Here is a 7,150-nt window from a genome sequence, read left to right as displayed (position 1 = left end):
AGAAAACAGTTCTCTGGAAACCCTGAGAGGGTCGACTCAAATGAAACTTGAGTCGACCCAAACTTGAGTCGACCCCAAGTTAACATGAGTCGACCCAAAGGCAATGACATTCAAAAATAGGTTCTCTGGAAACCCTGAGAGGGTCGACCCAAGTGGAAGTTGAGTCGACCCAACTGAACCTTGAGTCGACCCAAAAAGGTGTTGAGTCGACCCAAGTGAAGGAAGGCTGAAATGCAAGGTTCTGTGGTTCTGAGAGGGTCGACCCCAGTAAAAGTTGAGTCGACCCAAGTGAAAGTTGGGTCAACCCCAGTAAAAGTTAAGTCGACCCAAGCACGGGCAGAACCATAACGGCTAGTTCTGCAGAAGAACTTTTTGACCTAAAAACATTGAGTAACGGCTAGTTTTTGAATTCTAACCATTGGGGCTTGTCCAATGGATGAAGGAAACTATTTAAAGTGACACTATTCATCAGAGAAAACATCCTTTTGCAAAATATAAAAGCTTACATAAGAAAGACAAGTGCCTTAATCTTCTTCATCCAAGTGCTTCATTCAAGAGTCAAAAAAAAGTGGTTGAGCAGACTCCAAGAGATATCATAAGCTCCATCCACCCTTGAAGAGTGAAGCATTCTTGACAAAGAAGAGAGAAGTCTCATCAAGCGATAACTATTCTCTAAACTCTTCTTTGTGCCTTATAAATGTTATATTTGCTCATCTAGGAGCTTCAACTTTCTTCTTTCTTTTTATTAATCACCTTGTAAAGGTTGTTGGTGAGCCCGCAAAACCAACGGTGTAGGTTTATTGGTGAACCCGTAAAACCAATTGTGAAGGTTCGTTGGTGAGCCCGTAAAACCAACATAGGTTTTTGGTGATCCCGGAAAACCAAAGTGTAAAGGTTTTTGGATTGTGAGCCCGGAAAACAATCCAACTGTAATCCGCGGGATTATAGTAAATTTCCAAGGGGTAGCTTGGGGAGTGGATGTAGGTGCTTAGGAGAGCACCGAATCACTATACTTCTTGTGTGTTTGTAGTGTGCATTGTTCTAATTTCACTCACTCATCAATTGACTAAAGTAAGATAGTAAAAATTAAGAGAAACCAATTCACCCCCCCTCTTGGCTTGTCACCTTGGGCAACACCTCTTAACCAAGGAGTGTGGAGACACTGGTATGCCACACAAGTGAAGTGTAGGAGTACATTTCACTGAACGTGACCAATTTCGGAATGCTCTACTGTCAAGAGATGTTCCGAGTGGATATGGGTATAAGTTTGGCCCTCTGACCTAAGACCGCAATCTGTGACTAGCAAGCAACTCATTGTACTTTGGTACCGGACTACCTGAATTTCTAATTGAGTGACGGAAGGTCACTGGGTGCAGTCAAGTACTTGCGTAGTTAGTTGTGAGTCGAGATGGAATTGACCCCTTCTGAAAATAGGAGATAATATCTTATGATTAATTTAGCAAAACCTTGGCTAGGGTAATCCCAATGAGGAGTCACAGAATATCTAAAGTTAATCACATAATGGACGTACTAATTATAGGGTTGACAGTGAGCTCTAAGTCATCCTGGCATTAGAAGTCAAAGGGATTGAATTATACAGTAACCATAGTTCAGGGTTCCAGAATATTTGCTTCGCATATATTCGGCCTATCCGGACGTCGGGTACCATTGCTAGATGGTCACATCGATTAGTGTCGGAAGTGTTAGGATTTCCCAGTGCCCTAGGGCGCAGCGGAAGATACGGGATTATAAAATTTTCTTATAAAACCCATTATATGAAACCCTAATAAGCCAAGATCACCTTAACAGTATAACCAAATAATGTAAAAAATATAATCTTGGTATAGAAGAATACCTATCACGCTATATCCAATATATCTAAAGATGTCCTAAGGTGCCCAAATGTTCACCCTCCGATGTTGATCCACACAGGAATGGGTTCAAGACTCTAGCTCCACCAAAACTCGATTCTAATTGTTCAATCCTTCCAAAGGATTTAATTGGCTGATTTTCCTTCACTTCCTTCTTCCTTTCTACCTCTAAAACATTCACTAGCCTTTTTGTCCTAAAGAAGACCCTCTTGTCTTGGGTTAGGACAAAAGAGAGAGGCTTGTAAGAAAGAAGGGATAAGGGAGAGAGAAGGAGAGGTTTTTTCTTGGATGATCTTTAGAACCCCAAGGCACCTCCTTATTTATAAGAGATGGAGGGATGCATCATAAAGGGATGCATCCCATCCACACACCTCATCATGATGAGGCATGTGCCAAGAGATGCATCCCATCATGATGGGGTGCTAAGGAGAAGGGTGTATCAACTTCTTTCTCACATCTCCCTCTTAAATCCTGATGATCCAAGGGCCCAAATGCAGTGAACTAAAGCCAATGGTCCAGATCTAGGTGCCATCTAATTGTCCAGATCAGGGCATCATCATCCAGGGTGCCATCCAATGGTCCAGAAGCAAGATGCCATCACTGATGGTCCAGATTCAGGCGCTGAGTAACGGTCCAGATCTTTCATCCAGAGAGCCATCCAGTGGTTTAGATTCAGGCGCTAACTAGTGGACCAGATCCTTCATCCAGGAAGCCATCCAATGGTCCAGATGAAGGCGCCAACCAGTGGACCAGATCCTTCATCCAGGAAGCGATCCAATGGTCCAGAAGTGAAGGCCCTATCAAACCCAATGCAATTGGGTTTAACCAACTTAAAGAAAACATTAAATCTATTCAAATCAGGTCTAATTAAAGCCAAATGGGTTTCAACTCTTGGCTAACCCATATTAGGTCATGATCTAATCATATTAGATCAACCTAATCTAAGAATCATATTCGAATTTAATTTGAATCAGGAGCTAGGATTTGCAACACGTGCTAGCTTGTTCACTTGCAAACATGATCTAATCCAATTAGACCCTTGATCAATTCCCTTGTGTGTGACCCATTGGGTTCCTTATCTTAGCCAGTAGTAGGTGCAGGTGCAAGTTGATCTAACCTGATTAGAATACCTCTAATCCAATTTAGGTTTAATTTAGTGCTAAACCTGACTTAGCAATCAGAACCTTTCTGATGCTTTGATCTAATCAAACTCTTTGATCCGATCAACCCACAAGACATGATTGACGTCTAGCAACATATCATGTCTACCCAGAAGATGAGGAATGTATTGGATAAATCCAAACATACCCTTCAGTGGAAAGTTACTATGCAATTCAATCCCTCAGTCATACTACATCCTGAATAAGTGCATGAGTATGGATCAATATCAAACTCAATCACTTATTCATGTCTCTCTCAATCTTTTATATGATAATTCAAACAATGAAACATTAGAAACTCCTTCTAATATTCATTTTGCTTTGATCAAAGGCTTCTTGAATCATCATAAGATTAGAGTAAGTAGGATGTTACCTTCTCCTACTAGAAGTGACTGATTCCTTGTTGACCTACTCACAACCTTCGTACAAAATCCACCATATCCAGAATACCCCGTACATAACGCAATGTCATGAATGACGGTAAACCAAAACATAGCTTCAAGTGCACAAGGTATCATGGTGATCTCAGGTCTAAGGATCACTTGCACAACTCCCACTATGAGAACCATCTTTTGATAATTAAGTAAGAATCCATAAGATGTTCTCATGGCTGGTCATTTCAGTGAACTCATTCCTCTAATGAGTACCCACATCTTTGTATTAGTGTCTCACACAAGGGATTGTGAGATCAATCACCCTCTACATTGAGCATACATAAGATGTGCCAGTCTTTCCGGTAATATTGATCCCCGACTCAATATACCAATTTGACTGGAAATATTCTAAATTAGGATTTTAGGATTTTAGGTCTCACTGGTATGATCTCATCATAACCCTAAAACCAAAGGAACCTTTGATGTATTGCTTTCTTTGAAGTAAATTCTGAACCTTTGCTCTTATTGATTTATATTTTTAATGTGTTATGAGCTCTTGCATAACTATTTCATAGATAGATTTTTAATGGTTTATGTTTATTGGCACATGGACTGCTTTAGTATTTGATTTGTCGTTGATGTAATAGGCACGATGAATGCTTAGAAATAGAGTTCATATGTTCATAAAATATATTTCATGTTTTGATCTATTCTACTTTTACATCCTTAATCAAGAATCGCAGGATTTATTCTTGAATGCAATATTATCAAAGGGGATTCCGGATCCCTAACCATTTCTATTTGATTGAACTTTGTTTATTAATCTATTATTCTCTGCTTTTAATTTCTGAAAATCAACTAAAAAATTACATCTAAAAATTACGCTAATAATCCATAGAACGTTCCCTGAGGATTCGACCTCGGACTCCCGAGATTTTACTACTTGTACGATTCTCCTATACTTGGGAGATTAGTTTCGCAAAAACATTTTTGTGAACATGTCAAGTTTTTGGCGCAGTTGCCGGAGAATGGCTGATTTATTAGTATAATTTTAAATTTAATTAGTACTTTAGTAGTTAGTCTTTTTCTTTCGAAAACAAAAAAAAAAAAAATTCTTTACTGCTGTTTTTTATTCCCTGCACAGTCTGCATCAAACTCTGATATCAAAGTAATTAACCGTCTGATTGAACTCAAATTTGGTCGTCAGGTGCAGGACCTGTGTTTCTTTCATCTGAACGGTCTGATGTACATTCTGAGATTTAAAAGACCATTAGATTAATACGAAACCTTGCTGCTTTCTGTTTTGAATTTTCTACATTTAATTATTTTAGAATCAGAATTTTATTGTTATCATATCTCATTAACCCTTGTTGCTAATTGAAAATTTAAGGAAAAAAAAACTTTAAGAAAAGATCAAGGGTGATTATTCAAAAATTAAAAAAAAAGGAAAAACCTAAAATTTCAACTTTCAAATTTCAGAATTCAAATTTCAAACTTCAACTCATAAAATTTTAAAAAAAAATAAATAAATAATTTGCTTGATCACCTATACAATAAAATTTAATGTCATATCATAAAACATTAAAAAAAAATCTCTTTATTGTTGCATATAGTATAAGGCATCAGCATAAAATATTCTAAGGGCTGAACCCATTTAAAAAGATAAGGTCGGGATTTCATCACTCGTCCTTAGCCCAAAAATCACCCCATTGCATAAATATCCTAAGCTTAATTAAAATCAACTAGACGTTGGCCCCTAAGGACATTCGAGCTCAATAGGACGAAGACCACCGAAAGTTGCACCAATTTTGCTCTGTGGCTTAGTTGATATCTAGGCAAGCTTTGTCCCTATAAGGGAGACAATTCATCTGTTCGAGGCAAGTGGGTTTTAAGTGGGACCTTTGCGAACGCATCGTGACCCCTCCACTTACCTAGGAGCTTACCTGGTCAACTCAGTTCATTAGACCGGATTGGAGGCTTAGGTGCCCTCTTCAAACCAGTTAGGAGCTGTCTAGAAATTTAAGAAAAATATTAGAAATTGAGGTGTAATGTTTAGTTGCATGTGTGATTGTGAATAGATTTTTTTTTTAGGATGTCGTTTTAGGGTGTCTTTAGTTGGTACTTATATTTATATTTATTAAAAAAATATTTATAAAAAAATTTAATTAAATTTTGTATGCTAGGTTGGAATAGGGACGACACCGGTCGATTAAGTCGTACAACTTTAGATCATCCCTTAGGACACATCCTTGAAATTCCTTCGCAGTATCTCACACCTTGTGAGATGGCAAATTTTTCTGATGATGTAGGAAGTCACCATGGTGATGAAGGTAGACCCCCAGTTATGACACTTCGACAATACTTACACCCCACTAGGACTAGTCAACCTTCATGCATGATTATTCCTGAAAATGTAGGACACTTTGAAATCAAACCAGGAGTAATTCAATTGCTGCCAAAGTATCATGGAATGGAATCCGAGAACCCTTATCTTCACCTTAAGGATTTTGAGGAAATTAGCATCACATTTAGAGTGCCAAATGTATCGGAAGATGTCCTTAAATTGACCTTGTTCCCTTTTTCCTTAAAGGATAAAGCCAAAACATGGCTGAACTCCTTGAGACCTAGATTGCTAGGAATATGGCATGATATGCAAAGAGAATTCCTGAAAAAATTCTTTCCCGCACAAAGGACTAACTTTTTGAAAAGGCACATTAGTAATTTCCAACAAAAAGACCATGAAACATTTTATGAATGCTGGAAGAGATTTAAAGATTTGCTTCTCTCTTGTCCTCATCATGGGTTTGAAACATGGAGAACCATTAGTTTCTTTTATGAAGGGTTGTCTCCACAGTTAAAACAATTTATAGAGACTATGTGCAATGGTTTATTTTTGGAAAAACAACCCGATGAGGCATGGGACTATTTAGATTCTATCGCAGAGACTGCACAATTATGGGATACAGGGGATGGAGTGAATAAACCTTTACCTAAGCCTACTAGCATTGGACATGGGGGCCTTTACAACCTTAGTACTCAGGATGATATTCAGGCTAAAATGGCAGCCCTCACTAGAAAGGTAGAGGAAATTGAACTTAGAAGGATTGAACCCGTCAAGACCGTAGAACATAACAGCGAGTGTTGTAGGATTTGCGAGATGCCTGGCCATCTCATCACTGATTGCCCCACAATACTCGCATTCAAGGAAGTCTTGCACGATCAGGCCAAAGTTATGAATACCTATCAAAAATCTTTCAATAATTCTTTTTCGGGTACTTACAACCCTGGATGGAAGAACCATCCAAATTTCAGGTGGAGGAATGACCAATCTCAACAAGTATATAACCCAACTCCTCCACCTCCGCAACCTCATTATGCACACGCACCCCCTCAAAAATCCAGTCTCGAAGAAACTTTGCAATCTTTCATGCAAGGTCAAGCTAAAATCAATGATGAATTAAGAAATCAACTGACAACACTGACCACTGCTTTAAGTGCTCAAGAGAAAGGTAAGCTACCAGCTCAACCACAACCTAATCCTCAAGTCTATGGCGGTAGCAATGCATCATCTTCAACTTTGCATAAAGAACAAGCGAAGAGTATAATAACTTTGCAAAGTGGAAAGGTTATTGACCGACCAGTCCCAGAACAAACACAAGTCATACCTGATTCCGACCCTCCCAAGACAAAAGAAAAGGATAACGAAGAAACTGAAGCACCAACATCTACTGAAAAAATCAAATGT

General features: G+C 38.6%; 1 pseudogene; it reads right to left on the bottom strand.

The window, feature by feature from the left end:
* Nucleotides 1–6,112: 6,112 nt before the first annotated feature.
* LOC120107105 lies at nt 6,113–6,210 on the bottom strand (annotated as a pseudogene).
* Nucleotides 6,211–7,150: the final 940 nt, after the last annotated feature.

Source organism: Phoenix dactylifera, unplaced genomic scaffold (assembly GCF_009389715.1).
Source record: "Phoenix dactylifera cultivar Barhee BC4 unplaced genomic scaffold, palm_55x_up_171113_PBpolish2nd_filt_p 000766F, whole genome shotgun sequence".
Classification (NCBI taxonomy): domain Eukaryota; kingdom Viridiplantae; phylum Streptophyta; class Magnoliopsida; order Arecales; family Arecaceae; genus Phoenix; species Phoenix dactylifera.
Note: the sequence above shows the minus strand (reverse complement) of the source record. Positions and strands in the feature narration are given on the sequence as shown.